This window comes from Amblyraja radiata, chromosome 1 (genome assembly GCF_010909765.2).
Source record: "Amblyraja radiata isolate CabotCenter1 chromosome 1, sAmbRad1.1.pri, whole genome shotgun sequence".
NCBI lineage: Eukaryota > Metazoa > Chordata > Chondrichthyes > Rajiformes > Rajidae > Amblyraja > Amblyraja radiata.
In genome coordinates, this window is record NC_045956.1 from 22,313,996 (window position 1) to 22,335,108 (window position 21,113).

General features: G+C 43.0%; 1 long non-coding RNA gene across 1 annotated transcript in view; it reads left to right on the plus strand.

Annotated features, from left to right (window-relative positions):
• The first annotated feature begins 3,211 nt into the window (after window positions 1-3,211).
• LOC116971550 overlaps window positions 3,212-21,113 on the plus strand; it is a 69,005-nt gene continuing 51,103 nt past the window's right edge. The window contains exon 1 of the long non-coding RNA XR_004411520.1: window positions 3,212-3,314. This is a non-coding gene — a long non-coding RNA (uncharacterized LOC116971550). The remainder of the gene's footprint in view (window positions 3,315-21,113) is intronic.

Below are 21,113 nucleotides of genomic sequence, written 5' to 3' on the forward strand. Positions count from 1 at the left end.
GTTTGCACGTTCTCCCTGTGACCACACACATTTTTTCCAAGTGCTCGGGTTTCCTCAAAAGACATTGTAGGTTGACACAAAATGCTGGAGTAACTTAACGTGACAGGCAACATCTCGGGAGAGAAGGAATAGGTGACATTTTGGGTTGAGATACGACAGAAGGATCTCGACCTGAAACATCACCCATTCCTTCTCTCCAGAGATGCTGCCTGTCCCGCTGGGTAACTCCAGCATTTTGTGTCTACCTTCGATTTAAACCAACATCTGCAGTTCTTTCCTACACAGGATTGTAGGTTAATTGGCTTCTGTAAAATTGTAGTTTGTCCCCAGTGTGGAGGATGGTGCTGGTGTACAGGATGATCGCAGGTCGGAGTGGACTCAGTGGGCCAAAGGCCCTACTTCAATATGCTGTATCTCTAAAGTCTAAGGTAAATCTAATAGCTTCAAAATGCAGCTCCTTTAGCATTTTTGATATCTCCAGAATATTTTACAGAGGAAGGAAGGCAAGCATCAATGAAAACATAAAGCTTTATTTATTAGAGTCACAGAGACACAGCATGGAAACAGGCCCTACGACCCATCAAGTCCACACTGACCGTCAACCACCTAGTTACACTAATCTGATATTAATTTATTCTTACCGCATTATTATCAACTCTTCCCAGATTCTACCAATCTCCTGGCACACGAGGAGCAGTTTAAGGGGCTGTCCCACTGCGGCGACCTAATCTGCGAGTTTAGAAGAGTTTGCACTCGACTCAAACTCGCAGCATGGTCGACATGTGGTCCTAGGAGGTCCTATGAAGTCACTGGAACTCTCCATCATGCTCGAGGGAAGTTCCCGCATACTCGCGGCCTCAACTAAGTCGCGGATAATTTTCCAGCATGTTGAAACATTTTCCGCGAGTAAAAATTGGTCGGCATGGTTCTTTTGAACTGCAGTGGAGTGGGGTTGCTATGTAGTTGCAGGCAGTCGAGGGCAGCCGTAGGCAATCTCCTTTGCTGACCCGGCATTTTAATTGGCTCATTGGAGTTTTCAGGACCAAGGAAAACCGACCGGTAAACTTTATTATAAGTTGTCTGGCTTCTTAAAAGTGTCTCCACTCCTTCTCCCCCCTTCTCTCCCTTTCTCCCCCTCCCACCCTTTCTCCCCCCACCCTTCTCTCCCTCTCTCCACCCCCCCACCCTTCTCTCCACCCCCCCCCCTGCTCTCTAATGGACTTACCGTACACTGTGCAGCCGTCTTTTACCTTTCTGTTCATCGTGGGTGTGAATTTCAGACAGCGCTCTCCCGCTTCCCCTGCCCCCACCTTTGCGATGTGTGTGTGTGTGTGTGTGTGTGTGTGTGTGTGTGTGTGTGTGTGTGTGTGTGTGTGTGTGTGTGTGTGTGTGTGTGTGTGTGTGTGTGTGCGGTCGGTCGATCCAGCTCGCGGTTCCATCGCTGATGGTTTTTCAGGCGAGTGCCCTCGAGCTTGAAGGTCGAAGACAATCACTGAAAGGTCGCGTCAGTGGGACAGGCCCTTTACAGTGGCTAATTTGCCTACCAACCTGCATATCTTTGGGAAGTGGAACTCTGCCAGATCCCAAAAAAGGAAATGCGTGCAGTCACAGGAAGAACATGCAAACTCTACGCAGACAGCACTGGAGATGAGGGTTAAACCCAGGGTCTCTGAGGATGTAAGGCATCAGCTCTAGTAGCTGTCCCATTGAGCTTCTAATGAAGCATGGGCAAACTACACAAAGGGTTTAATATTCATGGTTTTACATTGTTCATTTAATGGTGGGTGGTGGGGGGGAGTGGGGGGTTGAGGAGATGGTGCTGTGTACACCCTTACTGTGAGCTCATATCTAGGATCCTGTCTGATGAAGGAATACTTTCTTCCAGATGATTGAGGAGGACCATGTACCACATGGCCTCTCAATATATTTGTGTCAGCTCCTTCCCTGGGTTGCCCTGACAAACATTCAAAAACACCTGTAACATTAAAACTAAGAATAGTGGTAAAATAATACTTTTTACTATTTATTGTTCATGTTCATAAGTTATAGGAACAGAATTAGGCCATTCGACCCATCAAATGGCCAATCTATCTTTTCCTCTTAACCACATTCTCTTGCCCCCCCAATATTGTATTGTATTGTATTGTATTGTATTCAAATTTATTGTCATTGTCTCAGTTAGAGACAACGAAATGAATTTCCCTTACAGGCAGTATCATAAAAATAAAAAATAAAAAATAATAATAAATAATAAAACATATTTGCCTACCAATACCCCTGACACCCGTACTAATCAAGAATCTATCAATTTCCACTTTAAAAAGATCCATTAACTTGGCCACCACAGCCTTCTGTGGCAATGGTTTCCACAGATTCACCACCTTCTGACTAAAGAAATTCCTTCTTTCTAAAGGAATGTCCTTTTATTCTGTGGTTATGGACTGGTTCAAGACTCTCCCACTCATGGAAACATCCTCTCCACATCCACTCTATCCAGGCCTTTCACTATTCAGCAAGTTTCAATGAGGTCTCCCCTCACCCTTCTAAACTCCAGCAAGTACAAACCCAGTGCTGTCAAACACTCATCATATGTTAACCCAATCATTCCTGGGGGTAATTCTCATTAACCTCCTCTGGACCCTCTTTATCGCCAGCGCATCCTTCTTCAGATATGGTGCCCAAAACTGCTCATAATTCTCCAAATGAGGTCTGAGCAGTGATATAACAAAACTATAAAGCCTCTGCACTACATGCCAATTTTCACTGGAAAAACACATGCACAACCCAATTAAAAACATTTAAGCCAAAATAATGACATTTTAAAAACACCACCTATCTTTCTCCTGGCAATCAATTGTTCCTGATGATTTGAATGGTGACTAATGTCCTTGTTTTCAGTTCCGTCATGAGCAGTTTCAATGGAATGGAATGGAATTGAATATTTTTTTTTCACACGTGACAAGGCACAGTGAAACTCCTTGCTTGCATACCCCAGGTATACAAATAGTTGCCACAAAGTTACAAAGTATGCCGGCTCCTCCTTTGTCCCACCCCCCCACATGGCTGGGTCCTCCATTGTTCTTCCCCCTCCCCCCCTCACGGAGGATCCCCCGGGCCCTCATCGACCGCCGACCTCGGGTGGACCACGAGGCTTCACTGCCATCGTAAGGCTCCACCGTCGACTTCCCAACTAAATGCTGGGATGTCTGCAGACATGTGTAGCACTACATTGTGCCCCATGAGTGGTGAACCCAGAGAGAGCCAGCAGCATTAACAGCAGGGTCGGTGATGGTAAGTAAGAAGAAACAATTAAGGTAAGACTAGGAAGAAGCTGTGGTGAAGATAAATTTGGAAATACAAATAAATAAAGAGGGAAACAGATGGAAATAACAAACAAATGGGAGCATGGTGGCATTTGAATTGTTTGAAATATCTTGAGGACGGGCAGAACAATTCATTTGGTGATGAATATATAATGTCAATCATTTTGGGGCGTAGCGGTAGAGCTACTGTCTTACAGCACCAGAGACCCGAGTTCGATCCCGAGTATCGGTGCTGTCTTTACGGAGTTCGTACATTCTCCCTGTGACCCGCGTGGGTTTTCTCCAAGATCTTCGGTTTCCTCTCACATTCCAAAGATGTACAGGTTTGTAGGTTAATTGGCTTGCTGTAAATGTAAAATTGCCCCTAGTGTGTGTAGAATAATGTTAATATGCGGGGATCGCTGGTCGGTGCGGACCTGGTGGGCCGAAGGGCCTATTTCTGCGCTGTTTCTCTAAACTAAACTAAACTGAACTAAACCTAAGAATACTCAAGCTAAGAAAGGTTGTTTTTTTCCAAATTAATATAAACGATATATCCAGAATTGTGAGCAGCATGTTATGAGGTTGAAATTCTATCCGAAAATTTAGAAGTTGGTGAACATGGCCAGCACATATGTGAGTCATATGATTTTTTGCTCCGCATTTCTTGGCTCAGTCTGCAACATTCAAGCTCCCAGGCATATCTCTCGCTTCCCAGCATGGACCAAAACGTACTCGGAGCTATCAAAATTAATCTGAATTAGGTACAACATTTTGCCACCACGATGGGGCTGTCAATGCAATTCAATCCATGTCACCAACTGGCCATTTGAGACCAATATAACCAATTTTTTCCCCCTGCTATATCGCAACTGTTGGATATATCACAAATGTGCCTTGTTCTTAATGAGAAACTGCAGGTGTTTTGTTTGTTTTATGTGAAATATAAAGTCCTGGTTCCTTTTCAACTGTGACAAATCCTAAATGTTGCCATGTTTATATGTTCCATCGTGATGCTTTATAAGCCCACTGCGATCCTGAAGCAGAGATCTTTGTTAGTTTATTCTTGCTGTTTTTTCAATCAGCGCTGTGCTGACACTTAGAATGCACCTAAGTGGCAATGGGGCTGTGAAAGAGAGCTCCCAAATGGAGTTCTCATTCCTTAGAGTCCATCTCAAAGAAGAACTGCCATCTTCCTGTTATTGTCCCTCTAGGTGTGCAGTTTCAACAGCTCAATGTTTGCTGTTTCATTCTCAGCGATGTCCCCCATAGGAATGCCCTAATTTTAATATAAATAGAATGCTTCATCACAACAGCACGGCAGCACAGGCACCATAACTCCCAGTTCTGGAGACAACTGCACATAGACAAGTGTTGCAGCTGCATGTTGAAAGGTCAAAGCTAATGTAAAACAAGAAATTTGAAAAGTTGCAACAAGAGCTGGCATTAAAAACTGCCGATTCCTCCAATGTTAGGTGACAGAAGCGAAACAAACTGAAAATTGTAACTAACAGACAGCTAGATATATCGTCATGGTTTAAAAGTCCCATTATTCTTTAGAATTACCATGACAACGATTATAGCAGGTAAAGAAAATAACTAAGCAACAAGCCAATAAAAGTTAGAAAAATATAAACAAAGGATCAACACCTGCCTTAGAACATCAAATTTGTAATATTAATAACCTTGTACATGAGAAATTAGGTTTGGATTATGTGATGTATTTATTTAGAGTATAATTCTTCAATCGCTTAAAGGGATGACACACTTGGGCGACCTAAGCTGCAAGTTTAGAAGAGTTTGCCCTGGACTCAAACTCGCAGCGTGGTCGACATGAGGTCCTAGGAGGTCATATGAAGTGGCTGGAACTCTCCTTCATGGTCGAGGGAGGTTCCTACCAACTCGCGGCCTCAGCTACGTCGCGGACAAATTTTCAGCATATTGAAACATTTTCCGCGGGTCAAATATGGTCGGCATGGGTCTTTTTCACTCAGAGTGCAGTGGAGTGGGGTCGCTATTTAGTTACAGGCACTCGATAGCAGTCGTAGGCCATCTCCTTCGCTGACCGGGCGTTTTAATTGGCTCATTGGAGATTCACGACCTAGGAAAACCGACCGGTAGGTAAAATGCCCGCTAAACTTTATTAAACTTCTTAAAAGTCTCCACTCCTTCTCCCCCCCTTCTCTCCCTCTTCTCTTCCCCTTCTCTTCCCTTTCTGTCCCCCTTCTGTCCCCCTTCTATCCCTCTTCTGTCCCCTTGTTTCCCCTTCTCTCCCCTTCTCTCCCCTTCTCTCCCCTTCTCTCCCTTCTCTCCCCTTCTCTCCCTCCCCCCCTCCCCCCCCCCCCCCCCCCGCACTCTCTAAAGGGCTTAAGGTACTCCGTGGCAACCGTTTACCTTCATCTTCATCGCGCAGACCGCGCTCCTCCGCTTTCCCTGGTCCCAACCTTCACGATGTGTTTGCGTACCTCTTTACTTATTATTGTACAACTGTATTAGATGTAATTGCTTAGTGTTGCTTTTATTGAAAGCTTAATTGACATATTTTACAAATGGTTAATTTTGGCCTGTATATTTAGCAGTGTAGGAATTAATGATTTTTTAATATCTAACATAGCGGTCAGATAATTATTCATAAATTGCAAATAAGATGCAAATTGGTCTTTATTATGGAGGAATAACTTAACATTAAAAATTGTATGTGAAATTTAACAATGGATTAGTATTAGTGTTATTGTAAACATCTCTAATAAGCAGCTAATTAAATCATGATCCCAAAAATAAAATGTAGTGTAGTATTTCCTGAGGAAAAATAAGGAAATAAGCTGCCCAGTTAATGAGCCGTATAAATATTATTAGACGCTTGAAATAGATTTTGATGGTAAATAGTTAAGATGAAATTGTCTAATGTTAGATATATAAGTTTGTTGTCATCCAAATACAAAAAAATCTAATACTTTTAACTATTCACACTGAATCAGGCTGAAATATATGCATCCAAGTAGCCATGATGCCCATCTCTCTAAGGGAGAAAACAAAATACATGCACCAAATTAGCAGTCAGCATTATTGCTAATAGGATGTACCCCGTTACATACAATCAGGCAAATCACTTGGTGATTCATTGATAGATATCTGACAGGCTCATGACATGACTGGATGGATCATCACTCTCTCTCAGTCCCGGACTTAAAAACACTTCAGTATGGGAAAAATCCCAGCTAGGCCAGCAGCAGTTGGACCATGCCTGGGGCCAAATCTGCCAATAACTAAGTCCCAGAGAAAACTGATTTGTGGCTTCTGATCGCATCCACCTAGAGCCTTCACGATTGACTAATTGCGGTTCATCTGGACATAGATCTATCTTGGCTAACAAGAAAGCACTAGAGGTCTTCATTTAGCTATCGAGCCTTGTCTCTGGAGATCTGTTTGCAGCTGTCCTTTCCCCCTTCCCAATCAACACATCAAAAACTAGCGAATCTATTTTTTTTTAAATCACGCTGTAAGTGCAATAAACTTTCTATACTTGTCACTAGAGATACCTTTGCATCAGAATAATGTACACATTGTCAGAAATAAGTAGTATTTTAAAATATTCTAAAAATGTTAAATTAACCCTTAGCAACATACAACTTAAGCTTTATGGGCTGTTAATGCAATTAGTACCTCGACTCAATCACTTGTTATTTTAACAACTCCAGACGTGTTTATTGTAAACATGGATTAAACTGATCCAATTTCTTGCACAGAATTTACTAAGAAAATGTCTAAATCAGAAATTTGAAGCTTGTCATAAAATATCTCAGTAATTGTCGATTCAATCAGGCATTTTCCTTTCCAATTATTATTTTTTTGTACAAACTAACACGGGATGACAAAATATTTTGCACCATTTTATTTAACGGAATCTATCTGTTTAGTTCTCCCATCCGTGGACATTCAATATTATTTAATAAAAAGTTCAAACATTATGAGAACAAGTAATATATGGTTTCATCATTTAGTATTTACCAGAACCTCTTCAGATTTAATGTATGCAGGGTCATAACTATAACAATTATATGCGAGTGAGATTGATAAATGCATGAACATTAAAATTTGGAACAAACCAAAATTCAAAGTACAAAGGAAAATTCTTCAATGGAAGATTACAATGAGGCTTCAATCACTCTTTGCCTTTCTCAGACTGCTGTGCAGATCAATTTATTTTCAGCTTTGATTAAAACATTTCCCCTCATTTATATCTTTATCCAAACTTTTTTTGAAGAAGCTATTTTTAGAATGGAATTGCACCATAACAAATTTTCCACAGGAAATCCCTAATTAAATAGATGTCTCAAATAACTGCTAATTTGCAACAACAATCCAAATAGTAATCTACTATGATTGGGAAACAAACATCAATCAAATTATTGAAAAACCATCGTATTGCACTTTGATGCTTCGCGAAAAGTAGTTTATTAACCGGGATAATAGGTCACACATTTTACTCGTATCATGACAGAATTTCATGGTCACAGCGAAACAAAACAGACAAAATGCTACCATTTAATTTAATAAAGCCACTCACTTTCCCAGCTCTGGGCAATGAAAGTTAAAAGCAGCTCCTCATTGATGACATATGTGACATGGTCAGAGTAAGGTAGCTTTTTTTTTATCACATCATCCACCACTTTTAAGGCTGACTGCACTCAATTTCTTTGACAATCTACACACCATTTTCAGTTCTGTACCTCCATAATTTATCACAACAATACAAGCATACAAATTAGGACTGAAAAAATGTAAGCAATTTACAGTAGCAAGATGAAATAACTCCAACGGCTGCAGTAGAGCTGCTATGTAAATCACCTTCGCAACTTCAAGGAATGTCGGCAAAATATTCTGGAAATAATTTTTCTAGCATTCCTCAGCAGGTCATGAGAGGGTAAATCTAACTTTTTTTTCTATCTCTCTCTCTCTCCTTATATCTGGAGCTGTTTAGCAATATATCAAAGAGGAAATTAACTATTTCTCTCATCTATCTGCAGAATAAGAACCTTATGCACAGCCCTTTCGCGTAGCAATGACAGCAAACAGTTAAGCATTATGTGCAATTGGCTTCCAACTGTGTACGTTTGTAGTCACAACCAGCAATTACACGACATTGATATGAATAACTGTGTGACGAATTGAAGATGAATAGGACTGCTATTCACACAGTGTCCAGACACAGGGGCTCATGGCTGCTTTGTTTAAACCCTTGTTCGTTTTTCAACAGTTTCTTTAGAACTAACCCTGCATCAATATCATCACATATCCTTTTTTTTTGTTAATCTCAGTTTGCATATAAGTCGAAGAAGGTTGAAACAAAATTATTCCAACATTATTCTTCAAACAACTGTGACCTTGTCATCAAACAATGGAAAGTGTTCAGGTTATCTAAACATTTTCTCAGGAGCAAAAAGCTTTCATGTTTAAAAAATAATATTGGAATGAGTCTCCATTTGGAGAAGTTCTGATGCCTTCCCTTCCAGTACCAAATTTGACAAAAAAAAACTTGCTCCAGGACCTGGGTTTGATCCTGACTGTGGGTACTGACTGTACGGAGTTTGTACGTTCTCCCTGTGACAGCGTGGGTTTTCCCCGGGTGCTCCAGTTTCCTCCCACACTCCACAGATGAACAAGTTTGTAGGTTAGTTGACTTCGATAAAAATTGTAAATTGTCCCCAATGTGCAGGATAGTGCTAGTGTATGGGGTGATTGCTAGTCGGCGCGGAAGCGGTGGGCAGAAGGGCCTGTTTATGCACTGTATCTCTAAAGTACAAAGTCTTAGAAACATAGAAAATAGGTGCAGGAGGAGGCACTTCGGCCCTTCGAGCCAGCACCGCCATTCATTGTCTTGTACATTCTGTAATCAATGGTATTTCTCAATAAATTATGCAGATATCAATCATTGATGAGTCAATTATTAATTTCTGATCAGGGTATGATATGGTGCAGAAAACTAATTGGGTGCTCCCAGCGTGCCAGCAATTCTCCTTTCCACAAAACACGGATGAAAATGGTGCTTATGGTGTAGTTGACAACAGCTGTAGGGACTTCAATGAAAATGAAAATTAAAATGATTTGCAACTTTGCTATTCTGCTAGTATTTTGTTAGAAACATAGAGTGATACAGTGCGGAAACAGGCCTTTCAGGCCAACTTGCCCACACCGGCCGACATGTCCCAGCTACACTAGTCCCATGTTTGGTTCATATCCCTCCAAACCTGTCCTATCCATGTACCTGTCTAACTCTTTCTTAAATGCTGGGATAGGCTGCCTCAACTACCTCAGCTTATTCCATACACCCACCACTCTTTGTGTGAAAAAGTTACCCCTCAGATTCCAATTATTTTTTTTCCCCTTCACCTTAAACCTATGTACTCTGATCCTTGATTCACCAACTCTGGGCAAGGGACCTGTTGTCCACACAAGGTACACAAAATTGCTGGAGGAACTCAGCGGGTGCAGCAGCATCTATGGAGCGAAGGAAATAGGCGACGTTTCGGGCCGAAACCCTGTGGCCACCACGTGGCCACCATGTGCCAGATGATCCCACTGACCATATATTTCCCAGGAATAGGCAGTGTTAGTTGATCAACAGCTATCCCTGTCTATAGTCTGCCTGGACTGCAGTAAATGCATCCCATAGTTAGACAAAGCGAGCTGAGATGTTTTGAGTCTGTTTTCTGGTTAAATCCTCATTTGACTGCATCTTTAGACTTTAGACATCAGAGATACGGCGCAAGAACAGCCACTTTGGCCCACCGAGTCTGTGCCAACCAACAATCGCCCCGTATACCATCCTGCACACTAGGGTCAATTTACAAATTACAGAAACCAATTAACCTACAAACCTAGATAGATAGATAGATAAGATAGATAAATACTTTATTAATCCCCTTATTCAGGGGAAATTCTGATGTCCATGCAGCACACTAATAAAAATACAACACAGTATTCAAAGAAATTCAACACCAAAACATCCCCCCACAGTGATTCCCACTGTGGGGGAAGGCACAAAGTCCAGTCCCCATCCTCTTGTCCACCCAAAGTCGGGCCTATTGAGGCCTCCACAGTCGCCGCCACGGCGCCCGATGTTCTCGCCGGGTGATGGTACTCCGGCGTCGGGAGAACCCCCAGCGGCTTGGGGTGCCAGGAACGGCCGCCTTCCCACCGGAGCCTGCGGCTTCCAAGCCAACAGACCACGCCAGACGGAGCTCCGCACACTGGTGATCTCGGCGAGATGTTAGTTCAAACGCCGCAGCTGGCCGCTCCGCAGAACCGCGGCTCCACGATGTTTTCCTCGGCGGTCCCAGCATACCGGAGTTCCAGCGCGGCGACCCAGGAAAGGCATCGCCCGCTCCGCAATAGCGCTCCAGCGCTGTGCCGCCGCCAAAGCCGACGTTCCGCGCCGCCGCCGCCGCCAACGTTCTGCGCCGCCGCCACCGCCGATGTTCTGGCCAGGTCCTCAGGGAAACGTCGCTCCAGGACCCGCTGGTAGGCCGCGAGGACAGGTCGAAGTCGCTGCTCGGAGGAAGGCAACCCCTCCGACCAGGTAGGGACTTAGAAAAGCAGTTTCCCCCTTCCCCCCCACCACCCCCCACACATAAAAGATTTAGGCCCCCTGACTATACATTTAACGAACTAAAAATAATAAAAAAGAAGGGGAAAAAACGGACAGCTGCAGGACAGGCAGCCGTTCAGGACAGCACCTCCTCCTCATTTACAAAAGAAACCTGTATGCTTTTGTAGTGTGGGAGGAAAATGGAGAACCTGGAGAAAACCCATATGGTCACAGGGAGAACGTACAAAGTCCGTACAGACACCACCGTATAGTCAGGATCGAACCCGGGTCTCTGGCTCTGTAAGGCAGCAACTCTACCTCTGTGCCACTGTACCGCCCATCTACGAAACTACCAGCGGTCCAATGGCCGCTGAAAAGTGGGAGTGGGTAGACAATCAGTTGGCTTACTTGTGATGGCAGCTATGTGGTCAGGCCTGAAGGTAGGTCAAGGAGCAGACTGCAAAAAAATAACCCTGCAATTTTCGAAGCTACTTCAAACTTCCTGATTCCAGAGCCCAAGCAGAATATATTTGGAACTTCTTTTTGAATGAAGAGCACCAATGGCTTTACAATGCGAGGTGCCGTGTGGCAGAGGCCCTCCTAAGTGCCGTGGCTGCGGAACCTGGAGCCTGTGCGGACAACCTGAAGGATCGGCAGGCTACGGAACTGGGAACCTGCCCCGGTGACCCAGTGGCATGGTAGACCGCAGTACCAGGAGAGAGACGCTGGAGATATTCTTTTAGGGAGGAGATGAGGAGACATTTCTTTAATCAGAGGGTGGTGAATCTGTGGAATTATTTGCCACAGAAGGCTGTGGAGGCCAAGTCAGTGGATATTTTTTAAGGCAGAGATAGATGGATTCTTGATCATTACGGGTGTCAGAGGTTATGGGGAGAAGGCAGGAGAATTGGGTTAGGAGGGGGAGAGAGATCAGCCATGATTGAATGGTGGAGTAGACTTGATGTGCTGAATGGCCTAATTCTACTCCTATCCCTTATGACCTTATGATAAAGGAGGAGAGAACACACCAACATACATCCCCAAAAGAGTCCATTTAAATCCCACAACTGCCTTCGGTGAGCAGTATCCCAACAGGCTCGTTACTCATATTTTTGAAAGCTGCGTCAGGCATTCCTTGGCCATTAGTTGAGGAGCCAAGGTGTAGAACCAACTCCTATCACTCCTCATCACTGCCCGAGAATGGGGCAAACAGTGTGTGGAGACTGTACCTCCAGGCTCCTCATTTACAAAAGAAAAACACAATAATTATTGAGAAAAGGTCATTCGGTATTTTTTCTTAATACACAGTTAGCAAAATGCATTTTTACTTCTCACATTTTCTGAAAAGAAAATTGTACATTGATGTGGAAAAACATTAGTGTCTTTTGGAGTTTAGCAACAATTGATTAGGTAAGAGTTGCTTAAGATGAAAATGGGATTCCCTGACAAACAAGAACTACCATTCCAATAAAACCCATGTCTCCATGGGTTTTATTGGAACGGAGAGGTTGAGAAGGAGTTTCTTCCCAGAGGCCATTAGGACTGTAAACTCCTATCTCACCAGGGACTAACTTTTACTGTACCATTCTACTGCTTTTTTTAAAAAGTGCTGTTTTTTTCTCTTTTTCCTTTAGCCCACGATATTTAATATGTAAAATAATATGTGATTCTGTTCCATTCTGTTTGTAGTTTGTTTGGTTGTTTGTTTGTTTGTCTTTTTGCACAAAGTCCGCGAGCATTGCCACTTTTCATTTCACTGCACATCTCGTATGTGTATGTGACGAATAAACTTGACTTGACTTGATAAACATGACTTGTAAATCTATTTAAAACTAAAGTCTCACAGCCCCATTATTGAGAAGCATTATCATGAAATAAATAGAATATGTGGCACTGGACCAATGAATACCAAAAATACTCTGATATTTGCAGCAGCGCTCACAACTTTGATGCTAGTTAGCTATGCTGTTGGGTCATTTGTTAAAAATGTTAGTACTGAGGAGTCTTCTGACAGGTGCTGACTGTCTACTGAAGATTTTGGTCCTCAGCCCAGCCCATGCGAATGGGGTTTCTGAGTATTCATTCTCGAAATACATCGTAAGCAATAATTAAGAACATACAATTCTAAATATGCAGTGGAAAAGATGAATAAATCTAAAATACAAAAACCCCACTTGATTTTACCCACTATTTTTCTCTGCGGTTTGGAGATTCTGAGCAACAACTTTATATGATATTGGGTGAAACCCAGTACTCTTAGCAATTTCTCTTCTGCAGTTTTTAATTATAATAATATATTAGAAAACAAAACAGGAGTGCAATAACATTTCTGTTATTTTTTTTATTGAAAATGAAGAGAAGATAGTCTGGTCAGAATGCAATTGTGCAATGCTCTTTTTCAGTACTATGTGTACAAAGATTTTTTTACCAGAGGATCACTGGTTCCAGATTGATCAGTGCTACACTGGAAATTTGGCAAGGCTCTTGCTATTGTGTCGCATGCTTGTTACATCAATGTGTTCCTAGTAATTTATTTTAGTTTCCAGGAGAAAATAGTTCCCATGGTTTTGAAGTGTGCAGTCATTGGGCACTCACTCACATCACATCGTTTGGTCTGTAGGTCCACAAAACCCAATCTTCCAAAACATGAAAGAACAGAGCTGTGGATTTGCTATGACTCATTTTATATTACAAGAGCTCAACGTTAGTTACAGTGGGTTTAAAAATGATTTTCTATGCTGTGTATAAGTGCAATATATTAGTTCCATACATATGTGTGCAATATATATGTGTGTGTGTGTGTATATATGTGTGGGTTGTTAATATGCAATTATGACTAGAGGAATCATTTTTAATTTTATTAAAGTCAGCGATTAAAAATATCCTTTATGAACTGGATGGAGGAGTAGGATTATAGAACTTGTATGTAAAATATACATTATGTATATCTATATTACCAAAAGTAAGATCTTGACCACTTCCTGTTTTTCTGTTTCATGATTTTGGAAAAAACGTTGCAACTTACGGCTGTGATTTTTGGCCGTCTTACTCAGAGTTCCCATCCACTGAGCAGGACAAGAGGATTTTCCCCATTGATGAAAAATAAAAGAGTTATTAATGTTTAAAAAATGTTGACATTCTCTCTGCTGCCCCTGCTGGTGGGGAGGGGGGGAGGGACTATAAAACCTGGAAGTGTTGTGCCTCACTCAGTCTCTGCAAGATGGAGGAAGCGAGAGATTCACGTTTCTCTGACCTGTGAATAACACTGAACACATGTTTAATCAACTGTGAGTGCCCTTAATGTTGTTTGAAAATGTAAATGTGGTTGCTTTGAAATGCTGCACTGCAAATGGTTGTTGGTGGTGGTAACTGCTTAGAAATGCTGCACTGCAAATGGTTGTTGGTGGTGGTAACTGCTTTGAAATGCTGCACTGCAAATGGTTGTTGGTGGTGGTAACTGCATAACTTCCTGTTTGCACTGTATATTGATTTATATACTACCACTTACGGCTGTGAATTTTGGCCATCTTACTCAGTCCCCCTCTGCTCATCAGGTGCAGAGGATTCTTCCCATCAATGAAAAATAAAAGAGTTTAGTGTTTAACAAAATGTTGAGAATCGATCTCCTGCCAATCACGCCATGAAGGCCACGCCCCTTCTGGTGGGAGGGGGGAGGGATTATAAAACCCGGAAGGTTGGGTGCGGCTCAGTCTGAGCTGTGAATCAACTGAACACACTGAATGTTTACTGAACTGTGAGTGTGGTGTTTATGTGGTGTTTTGTGTGGTTTTATGGTGGATTCACCCTGCTTGAAATGGTATGAAGCTGCATTTGAATGTGGTGGCCTTGCACCCTGCATGAAATGGTATGAAACTGCACTTGAATTTGGTGGCCTTGCACCCTGCTTGAAATGGTATGAAACTGTACTTCAATTTGGTTGTCTTGCACCCTCCTTGAAGTGGTATGAAATTGAATTTGGTAGCCTTGCACCCTGCTTGAAATGGCATTAAACAGCGCTAGCATTAGGTGGCCTTGCACCCTGCTTGAAGTGGTCGGAAACTGCACTTGAATTCTGTGGCCTTGCACCCTGCTTAAAGTGGTAGGAAACTGCACCTGAATTTGGTGGCCTTGCACCCTGCTTTAAATGGTAGGGAAACTACATTTGAATTTGGTGGCCTTGTACCCTACTTGAAATGGAATTTCAAGGAATAGCCGTGAGTCAACTGCTCACCCACCAGCCGTGAGTGAGCTGCCAGCACATCAGACTTGAGTGACTGAGCTGCCACCCCAAGAATCTATTTGGCCCACAATGTCCATACTAGCCCTCTGGAAACCAGTCCCTTCAGCCCACAATACCCAAACTAGTGTTCCATAAATCCCCCCCCCCCCCCCCACTGGCATACAATATTGGAATTGCTGGAGAAGAGGTGGAATATTACGTTGGTGGACCAGCCCTCCCATGTGAACATGGGACCCGACGGGTTCCACTTAGTCTTGTATTGTATATATGTACATACACACCATACACACCACACACACACACACACACGCACACACACACACACACACACACACACAAACACACGCACGCACACACACACGCACGCACGCATATATATGCATTTATGTGAGTATTATAAATATACAATGAAATTGTGAAATTCTATTTATTATACAGGATCTTACAATTGCATTACCGATCGCAAGACATCAATTGTCACTAAAATATGATCCAAAGTTTAACCTATCATTCACATCCAATGGAAGACAATTGTTTGCTGTGATTTTAATATCAAATACATTTCCAAGTTATGCTCAAAAGCAACAAGGAAGAAATCTAAATAGATGTCTCACTGAATTTTCTCGGTAACTCCAGAGGGAAACAAGTGCCAGCCACAAGAGAAGAAGTAGAGACAGCTGCGTTCCTCTATAGACTTCCATCAGGTACAATCAAAACTCTTGGAATTTTGGCTTCACTCTACTTTTTCTGTGTTCCTTAGTTGAATGATAGAAGCAGCGTTCAGAAATAGCATGCCAATAGAGAGTTATCTTCTTATTGCTGGCCAAGCTGGTATTTTGTATTTATGCATGCTTACCTCACATAAATAGGGTGACAAACAAGAGTTTAGATTTCGGATTTCATAAAAATGTTTGAAATATCTTTAGGATGTGCAGAGCAATTCATTTGGTGATGAATATATAATACGGTCAATCATGTTGTGTGCGTGGCGGTAGAGCCACTGCCTTACAGCGCCAGAGACCCTGGTTCGATCCTGACTATGGGTGCTTGTCTGTGCGGAGTTTGTACGTTCTCCCTGTGACCTGCGTGGGTTTTCTCTGAGATCTTTGGTTTCCTCCCACACTCCAAAGGCGTACAGGTACAGGGCCTGTTTCTGCGCTGTATCTCTAAACTAAACTAACATAGAGGGCAAGGGGGCAAAGTTCTGCAACCGCAAGAAATGCAACACCTGTCCCTTCACCTCCCCCCTCGACTCCATTCAAGGACCCAAGCAGTTGTTCCAGGTGCGAGAAAGGTTCACCTGTATCTCCTCCAACCTCATCTACTGCATCCGCTGCTCTAGATGTCAGCTGATTTACATCGGGGAGACCAAGCGTAGGTTGGGCGATCGTTTCGCCGAACACCTCCGCTCAGTCCGCAATAACCTACCTGAAATCCCGGTGGCTCAGCACTTCAACTCCCCCTCCCATTCCCAATCCGACCTCTCTGTCCTGGGTCTCCTCCATTGCCAGAGTGAGCAACAGCGGAAATTGGAGGAACAGCACCTCATATTCCGTCTGGGGACCTTGCGTCCGTATGGCATTAACATTGAATTCTCCCAATTTTGCTAGCCCTTGCTGTCTCCTCCCCTTCCTTAACCCTCTAGCTGTCTCCTCCCACCCTCCCATCCGCCCGCCCTCGGGCTCCTCCCCCTCCTCCCCTTTTCCTTCTTTCTCCCACCCCCCATCAGTCTGAAGAAGGGTTTCGGCCCGAAACGTCGCCTATTTCCTTCGCTCCATAGATGCTGCTGCACCCGCTGCGTTTCCCCAGCAATTTTGTGTACCTTCTAACATAGAGGGCAATATTGTTCACATGTTTTGCTTAATCGTAAACAGGAAAGATAATTCCCCCAACTTAGACTGTACAAATCATTGCCATTTAGTAGAGAAACAATTTTTCTCATTGAAGTTTCCTCTGTATTCCTATGACATTGCAAACAAGACACTTTTGCTGCATTAATCAATGATAAGAGTGAATCTGGCGTTCACTATATTTAAATATAAAGTGAACTATTGTGCACATATATGTACCAAAGACTCACCATTGAACATAGGACATGGAACAGTACATTGCAGGAACAGGCCGTTCAGCCCAGATTAAACGGCATCTGCCATTATTCGGACCCAATTTCCAATTGACCTATATCCTGCAGTATCAGCTGACAGCCTGCCTCACTATCCACAAACCCACCAATTTTAATGTCATCTACTAACTTTGTTTTCTTTAATTAGACTATACATTTACAAGTCGAACTGTAGTTCCTAAATCTTTAATATTGAGACAAATCAATCAAAGAGGAGAGGTTGAGAGGGATTTGGACCAAAAGGGGGCAGGTGGGACTAGTATAGCTGGGACACGTTGGTCGGTGAGGGCCAGTTGGGCCAAAGGGCCTCTTTCCACGCTGTATCACTCTATGACTCTATGACTACTGAAAGCTATATAGACACAAAGTCAGAAATATATTTTGATTGTTGACACATTACACTGAAGACATGTTTTGTTTTGTCTATTAACCCAGTAATCAAAGGACTGGCAAAAGAACGTATCGCATTTGCTAATCTACTTGCAAAACCTTGCATTTTGTGCAGCAAAACATCACAGCCACCTGCAACTCTTGCTGCAGTGCTTTAGAATCCCAGAACATTGTACATTACATGAAGTCGGAACGTAAGTTATAAAACTATACGTATATATTTCAGGTTTTTACTTCAGAGGGATTTTTATTTTAGAGATACAGCATGGAAACAGGCCCTTTTGTCTCACTTCCATACCGACCAGCGAACCCCACACACACAAGTTAGAGAGTCTTAGAGCCATAACGCATGGAAAAAGGTCCGTCGGTCCAACATGCCCATGCCGACCAAGATACCACAACTACGCTAGTCCCTCCTGCTTGCATTTGGCTCATATCCCCCTGAACCTTTTCCATCCATATACCTATCGTGTACCTAATATTGCTTTAAATGTTGTCATAGTGCCTACCTCAATTACCCCCTCTAGCAGCTCGTTCCATATACCCACCAACTCCTGTGTGAAAAAGTTGTTCCTCTGGTTCCCATTAAATCATTCCCCTCTCGCTTAAACCTGTGACCTCCGGCTTCCCTACTCTGGATAAAAGACTCTCTCTATCTACCCGATCTATTATCACAGTTCTATGTTATTGAACTTTCTCATCCACTCCCAAAACATGAGGGGTGTTTTATTTTTTTACAGAGGCCAATTAACCTACAAACCGGCACTTCTATTGGATAAGAAATATTAGATTTCTGAATATTAATTCAAGAAACAGAATAATAGAAAATAAATAAATTGAAAGCAAAACATACTCTAAATGGTAACACGGCATTGAATAATGCGCTGAGTTGGCACGAAAATCAATGGTGTTGTATTCTTATGAATAGTACTGCGCTTGAACAGTTCTCCTGCCGTTCTGGGCGACATGACTCTCTCTCTATTTATTTATAGCTCGAACGACAATGGCTTTGCAGCTCCCGTAGGTCACGGGCTAAAATTAGAGAGTGTAAATGCAGGTTCTCTGAGAGAAATATAAAATAATTTGGTCCTCAGGCTGACCGCAGAGCAGACAAGCTGCTCATCGCAGTCGTCTCTAGCCGTGCACAAGTGCTTGCAGCTGCTGTGACATGGTGCTAAGCATGTTTTAAGACTGGTCCCAGTCGAGTTGCATCTTATCCAACCAGAAACAATCCCACAATCCAGCTCTTTTTAAGTGATCATCCTTGTATCATAACAGATTAAGGTTGCAGCTATTTTGGATTATATTTAATCTAACCTTTATCCGCACACATCTCCACCTGAAACTTACAAGGACCAACAGTCAATCGCCAGGGCGTAATTCACAATGACACTGATCTTTCTTTCCTTGGTCTAATTAGCTGGATTAAGAATAACACTTTTGAGTAATTATTTTCACATTGGATAAACATTAAGCTTTTCGGATTTATCTGAGCTGTTTCCAGCATGAAATAGATCCAAGGAGGCTTATAAGAACATAACTGACAGCAAGGACAGCTTAATCAAGGGGAAGTAAATCCAAACAACTGAAAAAGAAATGCTTTTAGCTTTCTGCACATTCAACTGTCCACTGACCTATAAAAATTTCAACCCTAAATCCTTTAATATTCAATGCTATTTATAATTATTTTAATATCATCACTAATTATTTGACTCACTAGTACATTGTAAGGGAATTGTTGAATAAAACTGAGTTGTAGTCAATGGCCAACATTTCAACTGACATCTGCTTTTCAAAGTCCATTTGAAGAGAATATAATTCTGAGTTAATTTCAAAGTAATGGCTTTAGTTAACACAAAAATTCAATAAATCAAACTGAGCAGAGAGTCATACTCACTGATAACATTAGCCATCCAGAATATCACATAGATTTATAAGGCAAGACAATTGAATTTGGTTGCTCAAAACCTAATTTCTACTTATTCCTAATCAACCAATGGCCTTCTTCTCTGAAAATGAATACTATTGCTGATCAGAAAATAAATCTTATCAGACTCAAACTGAAAACACCCAAGTATGTAATTACACCCTAATATGTAATTGCATACCTCAATGGTTCAATGGTACTACAGGTGCACAACTTTTTATCCGAAATTCCAAATAACGAAAAGCTCCGAATAGCGGACATTTTTTCGGTCCTTGAAGAAAGGTCCTTGAAGATGTTCACCGAGGGCGGCCCGCAGAGGTGACAGCGGAACCTCCGGTCGGTCCTCGAAGAAAGGGGAACTAAATCCCCATTCGTAAAAGAGGTGAGGGTATATTGCGTGGGAGGGTTAATAATTGAAAATCTGCTGCTGCCTGCCCGCTGAGTTAAAAAGTTCCCACGGTCTTGCGTGGGAACTTTTTAACTCAGCAGGCAGGCAGCAGCAGATTGTCGCTCCGTTCAGTTTCACCCCACCTACTGTACCGCCCTTGCCCCCTCCCTCTGCAACTGCAAACAACCCCACTCTCCTGCTCACCTGCAAGGGCGGTACAGTTCCCAGTCTCAGCTCCTGTACAGGGGGGTGGCCGGAGACGTCAGGACCACTAGAAGCCGCTACCCGATGGGCCGCTACGGCGACAAGTGGCAGTTCGCCCACAGCCCGAGCTGCGCCCCCTCATCGGGACACCGACCCCCAGGCCCACTGCAAGCACGGAGATCCCAGATCAGCAACTCCAGCCCAGCCCCGCTCCAACTCCAGAGGAACACGCTCCCCGTAGGGGCAGAAGCTGATGGTGTGCAAGGTACGTCTTGTTCTTGGGGTGGCGCAGCTCGGGCTGTGGGCGAACTGCCACTTGTCGCCGTTACGGCCCATCGGGGAGCGGATTCCTCTGGAGTTGGAGGGGGAGGGGGGTATTGTGCTGTTTGATCGCCCCCTGCTATCCCAGGGACAGGGAGACACAGCGGATTTTGAGAATGGTGGGCAATCACTTCCAAAGTTCTGCCCACACAGTCAGTACACCTCTCCTACACTTGTCTCCCGCACTAAGGTCATCTCGCAGAGAATGATCCCAGCCTAACCCTCCCTATTCTCTCCTATTCTGCAAGAAAAAACTACATTGAAGACTCAAACTCGCGATCGAGTAACTGCCGGGATCGAGGCGCAAACTCGCGACCTTGCGGATATGAGCCGAGCACTCTACCACTGAGCCAGCCATCAAAATCTACTCTAAACATCTTCCATTCCGAAAGCCGAAATATTCCATATTACGAAAAGTGTCTGGTCCCAAGGCTTTCGGATAAAAGGTTGTGCACCTGTATATTGAAACTCATTTTGGCATACAGTTCAGTACAGGTATTACTATGCATAAGCAAATTATAGATACAATGCAAGGGTATAGAAATAGCAGAGGGTATACAAGTCACCAGATCTGCCAACATTTTCAAGTCGCAGTTGTTGAAAGTGCAGAGTTTCTAAACCTGACCATGAA